The sequence below is a fragment of the Triturus cristatus genome, chromosome 1_1, assembly GCF_964204655.1.
Source record: "Triturus cristatus chromosome 1_1, aTriCri1.1, whole genome shotgun sequence".
Classification (NCBI taxonomy): Eukaryota; Metazoa; Chordata; class Amphibia; order Caudata; family Salamandridae; genus Triturus; species Triturus cristatus.
This window is the reverse complement of record NC_140579.1, coordinates 666,300,402-666,319,044: the sequence shown is the minus strand read 5'-3', so window position 1 is coordinate 666,319,044 and position 18,643 is coordinate 666,300,402.

Genomic DNA, 18,643 nt, shown 5'->3' with positions numbered 1-18,643 from the left:
CTGGTCTCCATGAACAGAAGATCCCTCTGACCATGTAGGGACAGGCCGAAGTGACACCTCTGCTGGTCTCCATGGACAGAAGATCCCTCTGTCCCTTATGGAGCAGCCAAAGTCACACGTCTGCTGGTCTCCATGGACAGAAGATCCCTCTGACCCTGTATGGAGCAGCCAAAGTCACGCCTCTGCTGGTCTCCATGGACAGAAGATCCCTCTGACCCTGTATGGAGCAGCCAAAGTCATGCCTCTGCTGGTCTCCATGGACAGAAGATCCCTCTGACCCTGTATGGAGCAGCCAAACTCGCACCTCTGCTGGTCTCCATGGACAGAAGATCCCGCTGACCCTGTATGGAGCAGCCAATGTCGCACCTCTGCTGGTCTCCATGGACAGAAGATCCCCCTGACCCTGTATGGAGCAGCCACAGTCACACCTCTGCTGGTCTCCATGGACAGAAGATCCCTCTGACTCTGTATGGAGCAGCCAAAGTCACGCCTCTGCTGGTCTCCATGGACAGAAGATCCCTCTGACCCTGTATGGAGAAGCCAAAATCACGCCTCTGCTGGTCTCCATGGACAGAAGATCCCTCTGACCCTTATGGAGCAGCCAAAGTCACACCTCTGCTGGTCTCCATGGACAGAAGATCCCTCTGACCCTGTATGGAGCAGCCAAAGTCACACCTCTGCTGGTCTCCATGGACAGAAGATCCCTCTGACCCTGTATGGAGCAGCCAAAGTCATGCCACTGCTGGTCTCCATGGACAGAAGATCCCTCTGACCCTGTATGGAGCAGCCAAAGTCGCACCTCTGCTGGTCTCCATGGACAGAAGATCCCGCTGACCCTGTATGGAACAGCCAATGTCGCACCTCTGCTGGTCTCCATGGACAGAAGATCCCTCTGACCCTGTATGGAGCAGCCAAAGTCACACCTATGCTGGTCTCCATGGACAGAAGATCCTTCTGACCCTGTATGGAGCAGCCAAAGTCACACCTCTGCTGGTCTCCATGGACAGAAGATCCCTCTGACCCTGTATGGAGCAGCTAAAGTCACACCTCTGCTGGTCTCAATGGACAGAAGATTCCTCTGACCCTGTATGGAGCAGCCAAAGTCACACCTATGCTGGTCTCCAGGGACAGAAGATCCCTCTGACCCTATAGGGAGCAGCCAAAGTCGCACCTCTACTGATCCGTATAGACTGAAGATCCCTCTGACCCTGTATGGAGCAGCCAAAGTCACACCTCTGCTGGTCTCCATGGACAAAAGATCCCTCTGACCCTGTATGGAGCAGCCAAAGTCACACCTCTGCTGGTCTCCATGGACAGGAGATCCTTCTGACCCTGTATGGAGCAGCCAAAGTAACACCTCTGCTGGTCTCCATGGACAGAAGATCCCTCTGACCCTGTATGGAGCAGCCAAAGTTGCACCTCTGCTGGTCTCCATGGACAGAAGATCCCGCTGACCCTGTATGGAGCAGCCAATGTCGCACCTCTGCTGGTCTCCATGGACAGACGATCCCTCTGACCCTGTATGGAGCAGCCAAAGTAGCACCTCTACTGATCCGTATAGACAGAAGATCCCTCTGACCCTGTATGGAGCAGCCAAAGTCACACCTCTGCTGGTCTCCATGGACAGAAGATCCCTCTGACCCTGTATGGAGCAGCCAAAGTCGCACCTCTGCTGGTCTCCATGGACAGAAGATCCCGCTGACCCTGTATGAAGCAGCCAATGTCGCACCTCTGCTGGTCTCCATGGACAGACGATCCCTCTGGCCCTGTATGGAGCAGTGAAAGTCACACCCCTGCTGGTCTCCATGGACAGAAGATCCCTCTGACCCTGTATGGAGAAGCCAAAGTTGCACCTCTACTGATCCGTATAGACAGAAGATTCTTCTGACCCTGTATGGAGCAGCCAAAGTCACACTTCTGCTGGTCTCCATGGACAGAAGATCCCTCTGACCCTGTATGGAGCAGCCAAAGTCGCACCTCTAGTGATCCGTATAGACAGAAGATCCCTCTGACCCTGTATCGAGCAGCCAATGTCACACCTCTGCTGGTCTCCATGGACAGAAGATCCCTCTGACCCTGTATGGAGCAGCCAGAGACACAACTCTACTGGTCTCCATGGACAGAAGATCCCTCTGAGCCTGTATGGAGCAGCCAAAGTCACACCTCTGCTGGTCTCCATGGACAGAAGATCCCTCTGACCCTGTATGGAGCAGCCAAAGTCGCACCTCTGCTGGTCTCCATGGACAGAAGATCCCGCTGACCCTGTATGAAGCAGCCAATGTCGCACCTCTGCTGGTCTCCATGGACAGACGATCCCTCTGACCCTGTATGGAGCAGCCAAAGTCGCACCTCTACTGATCCGTATAGACAGAAGATCCCTCTGACCCTGCATGGAGCAGCCAAAATTACACCTCTGCTGGTCTCCATGAAGAGAAGATCCCTCTGGCCCTGCATGGAGCACTGAAAGTCACACCTCTGCTGGTCTCCATGGACAGAAGCTCCCTCTGACCCTGTATGGAGAAGCCAAAGTTGCACCTCTACTGATCCGTATAGACAGAAGATTCTTCTGACCCTGTATGGAGCAGCCAAAGTCGCACCACTGCTGGTCTCCATGGACAGAAGATCCCTCTGACCCTGTTTGGAGCAGCCAAAGTCACACCTCTGCTGGTCTCCATGGACAGAAGATCCCTCTGACCCTGTATGGAGCAGCCAAAGTCGCACCTCTACTGATCCGTATAGACAGAAGATCCCTCTGACCCTGTATCGAGCAGCCAATGTCACACCTCTGCTGGTCTCCATGGACAGAAGATCCCTCTGACCCTGTATGGAGCAGCCAGAGACACACCTCTACTGGTCTCCATGGACAGAAGATCCCTCTGAGCCTGTATGGAGCAGCCAAAGTCACACCTGTGCTGGTCTCCATGGACAGAAGATCCCTCTGACGCTGTATGGAGCAGCCAAAGTCACACCTATGCTGGTCTCCATGGACAGAAGATCCCTCTGACCCTGTATGGAGATTCCAAAGTCACACCTCTGCTGGTCTCCATGGACAGAAGATCCCTCTGACCCTGTATGGAGCAGCCAAAGTCACACCTATGCTGGTCTCCATGGACAGAAGATCCCTCTGACCCTGTATGGAGCACCCAAAGTCGCAACTCTGTTGGTCTCCATGGACAGAAGATCCGTCTGACCCTGTATGGAACAGCCAAATTCACACCTCTGCTGGTCTCCATGGACAGAAGATCCTGCTGACCCTGAATGGAACAGCCCAAGTCGCACCTCTGCTGATCTCCATGGAGGGAAGATCCCGCTGACCCTGTATGGAGCAGCCAAAGTCGCACCTCTGCTGGTCTCCATGGACAGAAGATCCCTCTGACCCTGTATGGAGCAGCCAAAGTCACACCTATGCTGGTCTCCATGGACAGAAGATCCTTCTGACCCTGTATGGAGCAGCCAAAGTCACACCTCTGCTGGTCTCCATGGACAGAAGATCCCTCTGACCCTGTATGGAGCACCCAAAGTCGCACCTCTGCTGGTCTCCATGGACAGAAGATCCCTCTGACCCTGTATGGAACAGCCAAAGTCGCACCTCTACTGATCCGTATAGACAGAAGATCCCTCTGACCCTGTATCGAGCAGCCAATGTCACACCTCTGCTGGTCTCCATGGACAGAAGATCCCTCTGGCCCTGCATGGAGCACTGAAAGTCACACCTCTGCTGGTCTCCATGGACAGAAGCTCCCTCTGACCCTGTATGGAGAAGCCAAAGTTGCACCTCTACTGATCCGTATAGACAGAAGATTCTTCTGACCCTGTATGGAGCAGCCAAAGTCGCACCACTGCTGGTCTCCATGGACAGAAGATCCCTCTGACCCTGTTTGGAGCAGCCAAAGTCACACCTCTGCTGGTCTCCATGGACAGAAGATCCCTCTGACCCTGTATGGAGCAGCTAAAGTCGCACCTCTACTGATCCGTATAGACAGAAGATCCCTCTGACCCTGTATCGAGCAGCCAATGTCACACCTCTGCTGGTCTCCATGGACAGAAGATCCCTCTGACCCTGTATGGAGCAGCCAGAGACACACCTCTACTGGTCTCCATGGACAGAAGATCCCTCTGAGCCTGTATGGAGCAGCCAAAGTCACACCTGTGCTGGTCTCCATGGACAGAAGATCCCTCTGACGCTGTATGGAGCAGCCAAAGTCACACCTATGCTGGTCTCCATGGACAGAAGATCCCTCTGACCCTGTATGGAGATTCCAAAGTCACACCTCTGCTGGTCTCCATGGACAGAAGATCCCTCTGACCCTGTATGGAGCAGCCAATGTCACACCTATGCTGGTCTCCATGGACAGAAGATCCTTCTGACCCTGTATGGAGCAGCCAAAGTCACACCTCTGCTGGTCTCCATGAACAGAAGATCCCTCTGACCCTGTATGGAGCACCCAAAGTCGCAACTCTGTTGGTCTCCATGGACAGAAGATCCGTCTGACCCTGTATGGAACAGCCAAATTCACACCTCTGCTGGTCTCCATGGACAGAAGATCCTGCTGACCCTGAATGGAACAGCCCAAGTCGCACCTCTGCTGATCTCCATGGAGGGAAGATCCCGCTGACCCTGTATGGAGCAGCCAAAGTCGCACCTCTGCTGGTCTCCATGGACAGAAGATCCCTCTGACCCTGTATGGAGCAGCCAAAGTCACACCTATGCTGGTCTCCATGGACAGAAGATCCTTCTGACCCTGTATGGAGCAGCCAAAGTCACACCTCTGCTGGTCTCCATGGACAGAAGATCCCTCTGACCCTGTATGGAGCACCCAAAGTCGCACCTCTGCTGGTCTCCATGGACAGAAGATCCCTCTGACCCTGTATGGAACAGCCAAAGTCACACCTCTGCTGGTCTCCATGGACAGAAGATCCCGCTGACCCTGAATGGAGCAGCCAAAGTCGCACCTCTGCTGATCTCCATGGACAGAAGATCCCGCTGACCCTGTATGGAGCAGCCAAAGTCACACCTCTGCTGGTCTCCATGGACAGAAGATCCCTCTGACCCTGTATGGAGCAGCCAAAGTCGCACCTCTGCTGGTCTCCATGGACAGAAGATCCCGCTGACCCTGTATGGAGCAGCCAATGTCGCACCTCTGCTGGTCTCCATGGAAAGACGATCCCTCTGACCCTGTATGGAGCAGCCAAAGTCGCACCTCTACTGATCCGTATAGACAGAAGATCCCTCTGACCCTGTATGAAGCAGCCAAAGTTGCACCTCTGCTGGTCTCCATGGACAGAAGATCGCTCTGACCCTGTTTGGAGCAGCCAAAGTCACACCTCTGCTGGTCTCCATGGACAGAAGATCCCTCTGACCCTGTATGGAGCAGCCAAAGTCGCACCTCTACTGATCCGTATAGACAGAAGATCCCTCTGACCCTGTATGGAGCAGCCAAAGCCGCACTTCTGCTGGTCTCCATGGACAGAAGATCCCTCTGACCCTGTATGGAGCAGCCAAAGTCGCACCTCTGCTGGTCTCCATGGACAGAAGAACTCTCTGCCCTTGTAGAGACCGGCCAAAGTCACACCTCTGCTGGTCTCCATGGACAGAAGATCCCTTTGACCCTGTATGGAGCAGCCAAAGTCACACCTCTACTGATCCGTATAGACAGAAGATCCCTCTGCCCTTGTAGGGACCGGCCAAAGTCACACCTCTGCTGGTCTCCATGGACAGAAGATCCCTCTGCCCTTGTAGGGACCGGCCAAAGTCACACCTCTTCTTTTCTCCATGAACAGAAGATCCCTCTGCCCTTGTAGGGACCGGCCAAAGTCACACCTCTGCTGGTCTACATGGACAGAAGATCCCTCTGCCCTTGTAGGGAACGGCCTAAGTCACACCTCTGTTGGTCTCCATTGCCAGAAGATCCCTCTGCCCTTGTAGGCACCGGCCAAAGTTACACCTCTGCTGGTCTCCATTGCCAGAAGAGCCATCTGTCCCTTATGGAGCAGCCAAAGTCACACCTCTGCTGGTCTCCATTGCCAGAAGAGCCATCTGTCCCTTATGGACCAGTCAAAGTCACACCTCTGCTGGTCTCCATTGCCAGAAGAGCCATCTGTCCCTTATGGAGCAGCCACAGTCACACCTCTGCTGGTCTCCATAACCAGAAGATCACTCTAACCCTGTTTGGACCAGCCAAAGTCATACCTCTGCTGGTCTCCATTGCCAGAAGATCACTCTGCCTTTGTACGGACTGGCCAAAGTCACACCTCTGCTGGTCTCCATTGCCAGAAGATTCCTCTGCCCTTGTAGGGACCGGCCTAAGTCACACCTCTGCTGGTCTCCATTGCCAGAAGATCCCTCTGCCCTTGTAGGGACCGGCCAAAGTCACACCTCTGCTGGTCTCCATGGACAGAAGATCCCTCTGACCATGTAGGGACAGGCCGAAGTGACACCTCTGCTGGTCTCCATGGACAGAAGATCCCTCTGTCCCTTATGGAGCAGCCAAAGTCACACGTCTGCTGGTCTCCATGGACAGAAGATCCCTCTGACCCTGTATGGAGCAGCCAAAGTCACGCCTCTGCTCGTCTCCATGGAGAGAAGATCCCTCTGACCCTGTGTGAGAAGTTGGCCTGATGTATGATGTCACTAGTTCTAGTGTACACCTTATATCAGTCCAAATACCCTTATGGTGATTGGTTGTAAAGTCAACCTTATAGACCAGCTATCCTAGTGGTAGCATGGACAAGAGCAGTCTTAGGCTAAACTCTGAATGGCATGTGAAGCCAGCTGTGATACCATATATAATCCCTTGAGTACCAAATGAAAGGACACCACAACAGATATATATATAAAATAAAGTGTATTTATTCTAGTCAAACCCTCAGCACTCTTTATGAGATTAGAGGTAAGTACAACACAGTCTTATTTAAGCATACATTAAGTCACACAGGTAAGTAATACAGTTAGGCCCTAGGGGCCACGCAAACCATATACTAAGTAAGTGGTATAAGAACCACTGTCACGGAAATAGAATAGGCCTAGGCCTAGGGAATCGCTGGGGCTACACTACACTAGCGTTAGTTAGGAAGTGGGAGGCCCACGGGATTCGTGTGCAGAGTGGAAACACTCACGCATAATGCGTAAAAGTCAATAGCAATAGTACAGTTTAGAAAACGGTAGATTTAGGACACTTCCGGAGTAGCTAGGAAGTTGAGACTTGAAAACTAGACACTAGGATAGTCACTATCCTGATGAGCACCGGAGTACCCAAGTTACCTAGCCCACAGGCTGCGGGTGCATAGGGGTGAAGATGCGTCGTTTTCGTCGTCGACTCCTATGGATGCCTGAAGAAAGATGCTGACAGGCAGTCAGTGAAGAGTGTCCGGTGGATCCCAAGGCTGGGATCAAGAAGAAAGGAAACCTGCAAGCAGAAGGGACAGAGTCAAGGTCACTAGCCAGTGACCACGTGGAACCAGGAAGGAACCAGGCGATGTCGTGAAGATTGCAGGTGAAGGTGAAGCTTGTCGCTGCAGCCAGGAGGACCAGGAAGCGTCGAGGACGACCAGGACCAGGAGGCGAGCTGTCCCACGAAGGCTCTTGCTGTCGGCGGCGTCGAAGTTGGACTAGGACTCACCAAGCCGTGGCAAGCGGAACCCACGAAGAACGAAGGACTTGCTTCTGGTGCAGACCAGGAAGGTCTGGGGTGCTTCTTCTTTGCAGAGAAGCGGGGGCCAGTCTGGAGGAGCCAAACCAGCGCAGAAGATTTCAGGGTGCGTCGTCACAAAGGCCACTAGCCAGCGGGCAAGCAACTGGACAGACGCGGCAAGCAGGAAAATGCAGAAGGGCCCCACGCAGGACTCGTGGAGTGTGGGGGGCTGATCTTCGGTGCAGATGGCGCTTGGGGTTGGGGCTTCTCAATCCCCGGTGCACAACTTCGAGGGTACCTCAGAAGCTGCGCTTTAAGTTACTAGCCACTTTTTCCAGGTAGCCGGTCCCACGTCGCTCGTCGCCTCCACGGATCTCAGCTTTGCTGTGGATGTGGATCAGGGTCGGAGAAGTCTGGAAGTCAAGGCTCTGGTCGGGCTCTGCAGTCGGTTCCTCGTAGAACGTGGGCAAAGCAAAGGGTAGTCTCTTGATGGTGCCTGTTTGCACAGGGTAGCCACTCCTTGGCTACAAGGGAGATTCTTCAGTCTTCTTCTTTCGTCGAATGTCGAAGGTCCAGAGTTTCTGTTCAGTTTTGCAGGTTCAGGATAATCTAAAGTCTTGAGGCCCAACTCCCACTCTTATACTAATCTGGGGGGCTGGGATACCTGCTAGGTCACGCCTTATGGGTGGGACCTGGGAGGGGGTGGTTACACCCACTTCCCTTTGTCCAGTTTCGCGCCAGAGCTGGGGCTGGAGTGCCCCAGCGCCGGTTTGAACTGGACTATGCAAGGAACACCTTGTGTGCCCCAGGCATGTCTCATTCCTTTCAGCCCACCCTGCCCCAATACACTAAAGGCTGTCTGGGGAGGTGCTAGCACCTCCCCAAGCAGGAAACCTATTGTCCAGGCCTCCCTGGCTGGGATCACTCCCAGCTGCAGGAGGTCAGACTTGTGTCGTGGCAGCAGCATCCATTTTGTGATGCTGATTCTTTGGTCAGAGGCTAACAGTTGAAGTATGATTTTAACATGTCTTTCCCTCTAGAAGGGGGGAATAATATTCTCATGTCCAGAAATGGCATGGGGGTATTATTCCACAGTGTTAGACACCTTACACGACATGTTTCGATAAAGCCAAACCGTAGTTACCATAACCGTCTAAGATTATAAGGCACTTTAAGAGTATATGGTAGGCTATATCATAGAACAGCTATAAGGACAAGGTTCCGAAAGCTGCAGAGAGGCTCAGCTCATGCTAGAGCACCATCTCACATGTTACCAAGCACTCTGCCTCCAGGATTGTTAAGGCCTGCCATAGGAGTGACTGATAGGTACACATGTGTCTATATGTAAGTTAGGTATAGGAATACTACACCTAAGCAAGGGGTGATTACACGACCTTGCCCCAGCTGAGTGATCAGCCAGTTGTGTCAAAATGGAAGGCCAGGCCAGGGGTGGCATAATACATGCTGCAGCCCCTGGTAGGCCTAGGGTACACCTATGCCCTGGGTACCTAGGGTACACTGTACAGGGGCCAATAAGGTGATCCTATCCAAATGGGTTATGCACCTAAAGTACATAGTATTAATTTAGAGAGAGAACAGCAGGGCTGTGGGTCTGATTAGCAGGCCCACAGCCACATCTAAGTCGAAAACCAGTAAAGCAAAAGCAAAAAGTGGGGGTGAACATAGAAAGCAGACCCTACTCTCCTACACAACCCCCCCCCCCCCAAACCTAGGGACATTAAACTAACCTTGACCAGTTGAGTCTTCATGTTCTAAGGGGAAATATCTGGAGAGTCCATCTGCATTGGCATGGTCAGTCCCAGGTCTATGTTCCACTGTGAAGTCCATCCCCTGTAGGGAAATGGACCACCTAAGAAGTTTGGGATTTTCACCCTTCATCTGATTTAGCCACAAGAGGGGCTTATGGTCTGTCTGAATCTTGAAGTGAGTGCCAAACAAGTATGGCCTCAGCTTCTTCAGGGCCCAAACCACAGCAAAGGCCTCCCTCTCAATAGCTGACCAACGTTTCTATCTAGGGGTCAGCTTCTACTTATAAAAGCAATGGGCTGGTCTTGACCATCTACATTCAGTTGTGAAAGAACAGCTCCCACACCTAACTCAGAAGCATCTGTCTGGACAATGAACTCTTTGGAGTAGTCTGGACTTTTCAGAATAGGTGCACTGCACATGGCCTGCTTCAGGTCATCAAATGCTTTTTGACAGCTTACTGTCCACTGAACTTTCTTTGGCATCTTCTTGGAGGTCAAGTCATTAAGTGGTGTCACTATGGACCCATAGTTCTTAACAAACTTTCTGTAGTACCCAGTCAGGCCCAAGAAAGCTCTGACCTGAGTCTGGGTAGTTGGAGGAGCCCAGTCCTTTATGGTCTGGATCTTGCTCTCCAGTGGTTGAACCTGACCCCCACCAACTAGGTGGCCCAGGTATACAACCTTGCTCTGCCCTATCTGGCACTTAGTGGCCTTGATAGTGAGGCCTGCCTTTTGCAGGGCCTCTAAAACATTCCTCAGGTGGACCAGGTGATCCTCCCAGGTGGAGCTAAAGACAGCAATATCATCAAGATAAGCTGCACAATAATCATCCAACCCAGTAAGGACTTGATTCACCAACCTTTGGAAAGTGGCAGGTGCATTCTTCAAACCAAAGGGCATTACCACAAATTGATAATGTCCTCCTGGGGTCGAGAAAGCAGTTTTGGCCTTTGCACTCTCAGCTAGTCTGATTTGCCAGTAGCCTGCTGTTAGGTCAAATGTGCTCAAAAACTTAGCAGCTGCCAGTCTGTCAATGAGCTCATCTGCCCTAGGTATTGGGTGGGCATCTGTCCTAGTGACAGCATTGAGACCTCTGTAATCCACGCAAAACCTCATCTCTCTCTTACCATCTTGGGTGTGAGGTTTTGGCACAAGAACTACAGGACTAGCCCAAGGGCTCTCTGAAGGTTCAATGACTCCCAGCTCCAACATCTTTTGTACCTCAACTTTTATGCAGTCCCTGACATGGTCAGGTTGCCTGTAGATTTTACTCTTCACAGGCAGACTGTCACCAGTGTCCACCTCATGGGTGCACCAGTTTGTCTGACTTGGGGTCAGAGAGAACATATGTCTGTAGGATTGCAGAACCTGTCTGCAGTCCTGTTGCTGATGGACATTGAGGCTGTCAGAAAAGACCACACCATCAACTGAGCCATCATCAGGGTTCTGAGTCAACAGGTCTGGGAGAGGGTCACTCTCTTCCTCCTGCCCCTCATCTGTAGCCATGAGTAGCCCCATGTCTGCCCTGTCAACATATGCCTTCAATCTGTTGACATGAAGCACCCTGTGGGGGCTTCTGGGAGTCCCAAGGTCCACCAAGTAGGTGACTTCTCCCTTTTTCTCAACAATAGTGTGGGGTCCAGACCATTTGTCTTGGAGTGCTGCTGGGGCCACTGGCTCCAACACCCACACTTTCTGTCCTGGCTGGTAAACAGTCAGTACAGCCTTTTGGTCATGCCAAGCTTTTTGGAGTTCTTGGCTTGCCTCAAGGTTTTTAGAAGCCTTCTTCATATACTCTGCCATCCTGGAGCGGAGACCAAGTACATAATCCACTATGTCTAGTTTGGGTTGTCTGAGAGGTCTCTCCCATCCTTCCTTCACCAAACACAGGGGTCCTCTTACAGGATGCCCAAACAAAAGCTCAAAAGGGCTGTAGCCAACCCCCTTTTGTGGGACCTCTCTGTAAGCAAACAGAAGGCAGGGTAAAAGGATGTCCCATCTTCGCCTAAGCTTGTCTGGCAATCCTTTTATCATTCCCTTTAGGGTCTTGTTGAATCTCTCAACAAGCCCATTGCACTGTGGGTGATAGGGTGTGGTGAACTTATAGTTAACACCACACTCCTTCCACATTGCAGTCAAGTATCCTGACATGAAGTTGGTACCTCTGTCAGAAATGACCTCCTTTGGAAAGCCCACTCTGGAGAATACTCCAAGCAGGGCCCTTGCCACAACAGGAGCTGTTGTGGTCCTCAGGGGAATTGCTTCTGGGTACCTGGTGGCATGGTCCACTATCACCAGTATGAATCTGTGCCCAGATGCTGTTTGTGGGTCCATTAGTCCTACAATATCTATGCCCACTCTTTCAAAGGGGACCCCCACCACAGGTAGTGGTATGAGGGGGGCCTTTGTGGTGCCACCTGATTTGCCACTGGCTTGGCAGGTGACACAGGAGCGACAAAACTCCTTAGTATCTTCTGACATATGGGGCCAGTGAAAGTGAGGGACAAGCCTGTCCCAAGTCTTGTTCTGGCCTAGATGTCCTGCAAGGGGAATATCATGGGCCAAGGTAAGAAGGAAGCCTCTGAACTTCAGTGGTATGACCAACCTCCTGGATGCACCAGGCTTGGGGTCTCTAGCCTCTGAATACAGTAGCCCTTCATCCCAATACACTCTATGGGTACCTTGAGCATTCCCTGCAGCCTCAGCAGCAGCCAGCTGTCTGAGGGGTTCAAGAGAGGGGCAGTCTAATTGAGCCTGCCTCAGATCTGCCCTTGAAGGTCCCCCTGTCCCAAGAAACTCAACCTGATCAGGTTCAAGTTCTTCTAGGACAGTTCCTTCAGGGCTCTCAGAATCATCCTCCTGGGAGGGCTGATCCACTACCTGAGGCAGGGGGGAAGGCACAGCCTTAACCCTACTGCTCTTTCTCTTGGGTTGTGACTGGTCCATAGTTTCAGGATCCAGCACTTGTTCAGTGGTGCACTTTTTGGCCTGTGACCTGGTCACAGCAAGGACATGTGCATCTATCCCCAGCATTTCTGCATGGGTCCTATACTCCACTTCAGACCAAACTGAAGTTTCAAGATCATTGCCCAGTAAACACTCTACAGGAAGGTCTGAACTAACAACAACTTTCTTGAGGCCAGTTACCCCTCCCCAGGCGAAGTTAACAATAGCCACACTATGGGAGGTAGTGGCATTGCTAGCGTTGGTCACTAGGTAATTCTCACCTAGTATGATCTGTCCAGGGTCCACAAAAGCAGGTGTCACCATTGTGACACTAGCTCCAGTGTCCCTGTAGGCCTGAGCCGTTCTTTGGTTGATAAAAGGAGTCTGTCTGTACTTGCCCAGGTTACTGGGGCCTACAGTAGAGGACAAAGCTAAGTCCCCATCACAGATCAGAACAGCCTGAGTAGGTACTCTGACTAGGCCAGAATCCTCCTCAGTTCCCAGGGTTAACCCTACTACACCCTTTTGCTGGGAACCACCACTTACAGCTGAACTAGGGGGTACAGTTGCCTTAGGGGCAATGGTGGCTGGGGGCTTATCCTTTTTGGTGCACTCACTAAACCAATGTGAGTTGGACTTACAATAGTTGCACCATGGTTTCTTTTGGCCATCTTTCTTTTTATCCTTTTTGGGACCACCCTCCCCCTGAGCCTTTTGGGGGCCTGGTGAAGACTTCTGGTCTTTTTGTTTCTGCTCATTACCCTTCTGGTCTGCCTTTTTCTGATCACCGCCCTGGTTCTGGTTTTTCTGCTTAACTCTAGTCCTGACCCATCTATCTGCCTTCTTTCCCAATTCTTGGGGAGAAGTCAGATCAGAATCAATCAGGTGTTGATGCAATAGCTGGTTTTGACAGTTGTTAAGTATTTGCTCTCTCATGATCAAATTATACAATCCTGTATAGTCCTTAACCTTACTTCCCATTAGCCAGCCTTCCAGAGCCTTAGTGGCACAATCTACAAAGTCAGTCCAGTCCTGAGTCTGTGTCTTCTGGGTATCCCTGAACAACAACCTGTATTGTTCAGTGGTTAGGCCAAACCCATCAATTAGAGCACTCTTCAGGACAGTGTAATTATCTGCATCCTCATCACTAACTGTGAGGAGCTTGTCTCTACCTTTCTCAGAGAAGGAGAGCCACAAGATAGCTGCCCACTGACTTTGGGGTACCTGCTGTACTTTGCAACCTCTCTCCAAAGCAGTTATCCATTTGTGGATGTCATCCCCACACTTGTAGGGAGGGACAATCTTGCTCAGGTCTCTATTGTCATAGTGCCTGTCTCTATCCTTAGGGATATTGCTGCCACCAGTGGGTTCTGACCCACTTAACTTTTGCTCTCTAGCCAGAGCAAGCTTCTCTTTGGCAAGGGCAAGTTCTTCCCTCTGAATCCTCAGATTAGCTTCCCTCATTCTGGCTTCATGCTCCTTTCTCTCAGGGGAAGTCATTCCCCTGTGAGAGGAAGCATTAGAGATGTTAGAGACATGGGAGTGGACGGATTCCCTTGAAGGGGATCTGTCCCTCCTGCTTCTCTGTGTAAGCCTACTTGGGGGTCTGTAAGGGGGGACCCCATGCAAACTCCCATGTAAGCTTAGGTTAGCCTGGCTAAGTCTTCCTACTTGGCCCTGGCTGTCTACCTCTTCATCTGAAGTCTCCTCTGACTCCTCTGTGGTGGGTAGACCCTCCTCTGTACCTAGGGTACCTGCCTGAGATGCCCTAAGAATGTCATACTCCTCTAGGAGTTGTCTTAACTGAAGGAGGGTAGGGTTTGCACCCTGTTTTATTCCTCTGGAGGTACACAAGTGTCTCATCTCCTGGAATGTTAAGGTATCATATCTAGAGGGGGTCTTTTGCAGACCTGATCCTCCTGAGAGAGCATCCACTTGATCTCCTCTCAGAGACATGATCTAGTGAGGGTGTGGTGTGTGCACCTACCTACACTAGTTGTATCTACTAAACCTCTCTAGTAGTTGTAGTCAGGGTGTGTTACTCCCTTCAACCTACAACTACAAAGTCCAGTAGGACTTAAGTATTATAATCTATGTTATATGTACCTAGACAATATCTGTGTGATCTTTCAATTTAGTATCTCAAGATTACAATGGTATTACAACAGCAAGCTCAGATCCCACCGCTGCCACCAATGTGAGAAGTTGGCCTGATGTATGATGTCACTAGTTCTAGTGTACACCTTATATCAGTCCAAATAACCTTATGGTGATTGGGTGTAAAGTCAACCTTATAGACCAGCTATCCTAGTGGTAGCATGGACAAGAGCAGTCTTAGGCTAGACTCTGAATGGCATGTGAAGCCAGCTGTGATACCATATATAATCCCTTGAATACCAAATGAAAGGACACCACAACAGATATATATATAAAATAAAGTGTATTTATTCTAGTCAAACCCTCAGCACTCTTTATGAGATTAGAGGTAAGTACAACACAGTCTTATTTAAGCATACATTAAGTCACACAGGTAAGTAATACAGTTAGGCCCTAGGGGCCACGCAAACCATATACTAAGTAAGTGGTATAAGAACCACTGTCACGGAAATAGAATAGGCCTAGGCCTAGGGAATCGCTGGGGCTACACTACACTAGCGTTAGTTAGGAAGTGGGAGGACCACGGGATTCGTGTGCAGAGTGGAAACACTCACGCGTAATGCGTAAAAGTCAATAGCAATAGTACAGTTTAGAAAACGGTAGGTTTAGGACACTTCCGGAGTAGCTAGGAAGTTGAGACTTGAAAACTAGACACTAGGATAGTCACTATCCTGATGAGCACCGGAGTACCCAAGTTACCTAGCCCACAGGCTGCGGGTGCATAGGGGTGAAGATGCGTCGTTTTCGTCGTCGACTCCTATGGATGCCTGAAGAAAGATGCTGACAGGCAGTCAGTGAAGAGTGTCCGGTGGATCCCAAGGCTGGGATCAAGAAGGGAGGAAACCTGCAAGCAGAAGATTTCAGGGTGCGTCGTCACAAAGGCCACTAGCCAGCGGGCAAGCAACCGGACAGACGCGGCAAGCAGGAAAATGCAGAAGGGCCCCACGCAGGACTCGTGGAGTGTGGGGGGCTGATCTTCGGTGCAGATGGTGCTTGGGGTTGGGGCTTCTCAATCCCCGGTGCACAACTTCGAGGGTACCTCAGAAGCTGCGCTTTAAGTTACTAGCCACTTTTTCCAGGTAGCCGGTCCCACGTCGCTCGTCGCCTCCACGGATCTCAGCTTTGCTGTGGATGTGGATCAGGGTAGGAGAAGTCTGGAAGTCAAGGCTCTGGTCGGGCTCTGCAGTCGGTTCCTCGTAGAACGTGGGCAAAGCAAAGGGTAGTCTCTTGATGGTGCCTGTTTGCACAGGGTAGCCACTCCTTGGCTACAAGGGAGATTCTTCAGTTTTCTTCTTTCGTCGAATGTCGAAGGTCCAGAGTTTCTGTTCAGTTTTGCAGGTTCAGGATAATCTAAAGTCTTGAGGCCCAACTCCCACTCTTATACAAATCTGGGGGGCTGGGATACCTGCTAGGTCACGCCTTATGGGTGGGACCTGGGAGGGGGTGGTTACACCCACTTCCCTTTGTCCAGTTTCGCGCCAGAGCTGGGGATGGAGTGCCCCAGCGCCGGTTTGAACTGGACTATGCAAGGAACACCTTGTGTGCCCCAGGCATGTCTCATTCCTTTCAGCCCACCCTGCCCCAATACACTAAAGGCTGTCTGGGGAGGTGCTAGCACCTCCCCAAGCAGGAAACCTATTGTCCAGGCCTCCCTGGCTGGGATCACTCCCAGCTGCAGGAGGTCAGACTTGTGTCGTGGCAGCAGCATCCATTTTGTGATGCTGAGGCTTTGGTCAGAGGCTAACAGTTGAAGTATGATTTTAACATGTCTTTCCCTCTAGAAGGGGGGAATAATATTCTCATGTCCAGAAATGGCATGGGGGTATTATTCCACAGTGTTAGACACCTTACACGACATGTTTCGATAAAGCCAAACCATAGTTACCATAACCGTCTAAGATTATAAGGCACTTTAAGAGTATATGGTAGGCTATATCATAGAAAAGCTATAAGGACTTAGTTCCGAAAGCTGCAGACAGGCTCAGCTCATGCTAGAGCACCATCTCACATGTTACCAAGCACTCTGCCTCCAGGATTGTTAAGGCCTGCCATAGGAGTGACTGATAGGTACACATGTGTCTATATGTAAGTTAGGTATAGGAATACTACACCTAAGCAAGGGGTGATTACACGACCTTGCCCCAGCTGAGTGATCAGCCAGTTGTGTCAAAATGGAAGGCCAGGCCAGGGGTGGCATAATACATGCTGCAGCCCCTGGTAGGCCTAGGGTACACCTATGCCCTGGGTACCTAGGGTACACTGTACAGGGGCCAATAAGGTGATCCTATCCAAATGGGTTATGCACCTAAAGTACATAGTATTAATTTAGAGAGAGAACAGCAGGGCTGTGGGTCTGATTAGCAGGCCCACAGCCACATCTAAGTCGAAAACCAGTAAAGCAAAAGCAAAAAGTGGGGGTGAACATAGAAAGCAGACCCTACTCTCCTACACAACCCCCCCCCCAAACCTAGGGACATTAAACTAACCTTGACCAGTTGAGTCTTCATGTTCTAAGGGGAAATATCTGGAGAGTCCATCTGCATTGGCATGGTCAGTCCCAGGTCTATGTTCCACTGTGAAGTCCATCCCCTGTAGGGAAATGGACCACCTAAGAAGTTTGGGATTTTCACCCTTCATCTGATTTAGCCACAAGAGGGGCTTATGGTCTGTCTGAATCTTGAAGTGAGTGCCAAACAAGTATGGCCTCAGCTTCTTCAGGGCCCAAACCACAGCAAAGGCCTCCCTCTCAATAGCTGACCAACGTTTCTCTCTAGGGGTCAGCCTTCTACTTATAAAAGCAATGGGCTGGTCTTGACCATCTACATTCAGTTGTGAAAGAACAGCTCCCACACCTAACTCAGAAGCATCTGTCTGGACAATGAACTCTTTGGAGTAGTCTGGACTTTTCAGAATAGGTGCACTGCACATGGCCTGCTTCAGGTCATCAAATGCTTTTTGACAGCTTACTGTCCACTGAACTTTCTTTGGCATCTTCTTGGAGGTCAAGTCATTAAGTGGTGTCACTATGGACCCATAGTTCTTAACGAACTTTCTGTAGTACCCAGTCAGGCCCAAGAAAGCTCTGACCTGAGTCTGGGTAGTTGGAGGAGCCCAGTCCTTTATGGTCTGAATCTTGCTCTCCAGTGGTTGAACCTGACCCCCACCAACTAGGTGGCCCAGGTATACAACCTTGCTCTGCCCTATCTGGCACTTAGTGGCCTTGATAGTGAGGCCTGCCTTTTGCAGGGCCTCTAAAACATTCCTCAGGTGGACCAGGTGATCCTCCCAGGTGGAGCTAAAGACAGCAATATCATCAAGATAAGCTGCACAATAATCATCCAACCCAGTAAGGACTTGATTCACCAACCTTTGGAAAGTGGCAGGTGCATTCTTCAAACCAAAGGGCATTACCACAAATTGATAATGTCCTCCTGGGGTCGAGAAAGCAGTTTTGGCCTTTGCACTCTCAGCTAGTCTGATTTGCCAGTAGCCTGCTGTTAGGTCAAATGTGCTCAAAAACTTAGCAGCTGCCAGTCTGTCAATGAGCTCATCTGCCCTAGGTATTGGGTGGGCATCTGTCCTAGTGACAGCATTGAGACCTCTGTAATCCACGCAAAACCTCATCTCTCTCTTACCATCTTGGGTGTGAGGTTTTGGCACAAGAACTACAGGACTAGCCCAAGGGCTCTCTGAAGGTTCAATGACTCCCAGCTCCAACATCTTTTGTACCTCAACTTTTATGCAGTCCCTGACATGGTCAGGTTGCCTGTAGATTTTACTCTTCACAGGCAGACTGTCACCAGTGTCCACCTCATGGGTGCACCAGTTTGTCTGACTTGGGGTCAGAGAGAACATATGTCTGTAGGATTGCAGAACCTGTCTGCAGTCCTGTTGCTGATGGACAGTGAGGCTGTCAGACAAGACCACACCATCAACTGAGCAATCATCAGGGTTCTGAGTCAACAGGACTGGGAGAGGGTCACTCTCTTCCTCCTGCCCCTCATCTGTAGCCATGAGTAGCCCCATGTCTGCCCTGTCAACATATGCCTTCAATCTGTTGACATGAAGCACCCTGTGGGGGCTTCTGGGAGTCCCAAGGTCCACCAAGTAGGTGACTTCTCCCTTTTTCTCAACAATAGT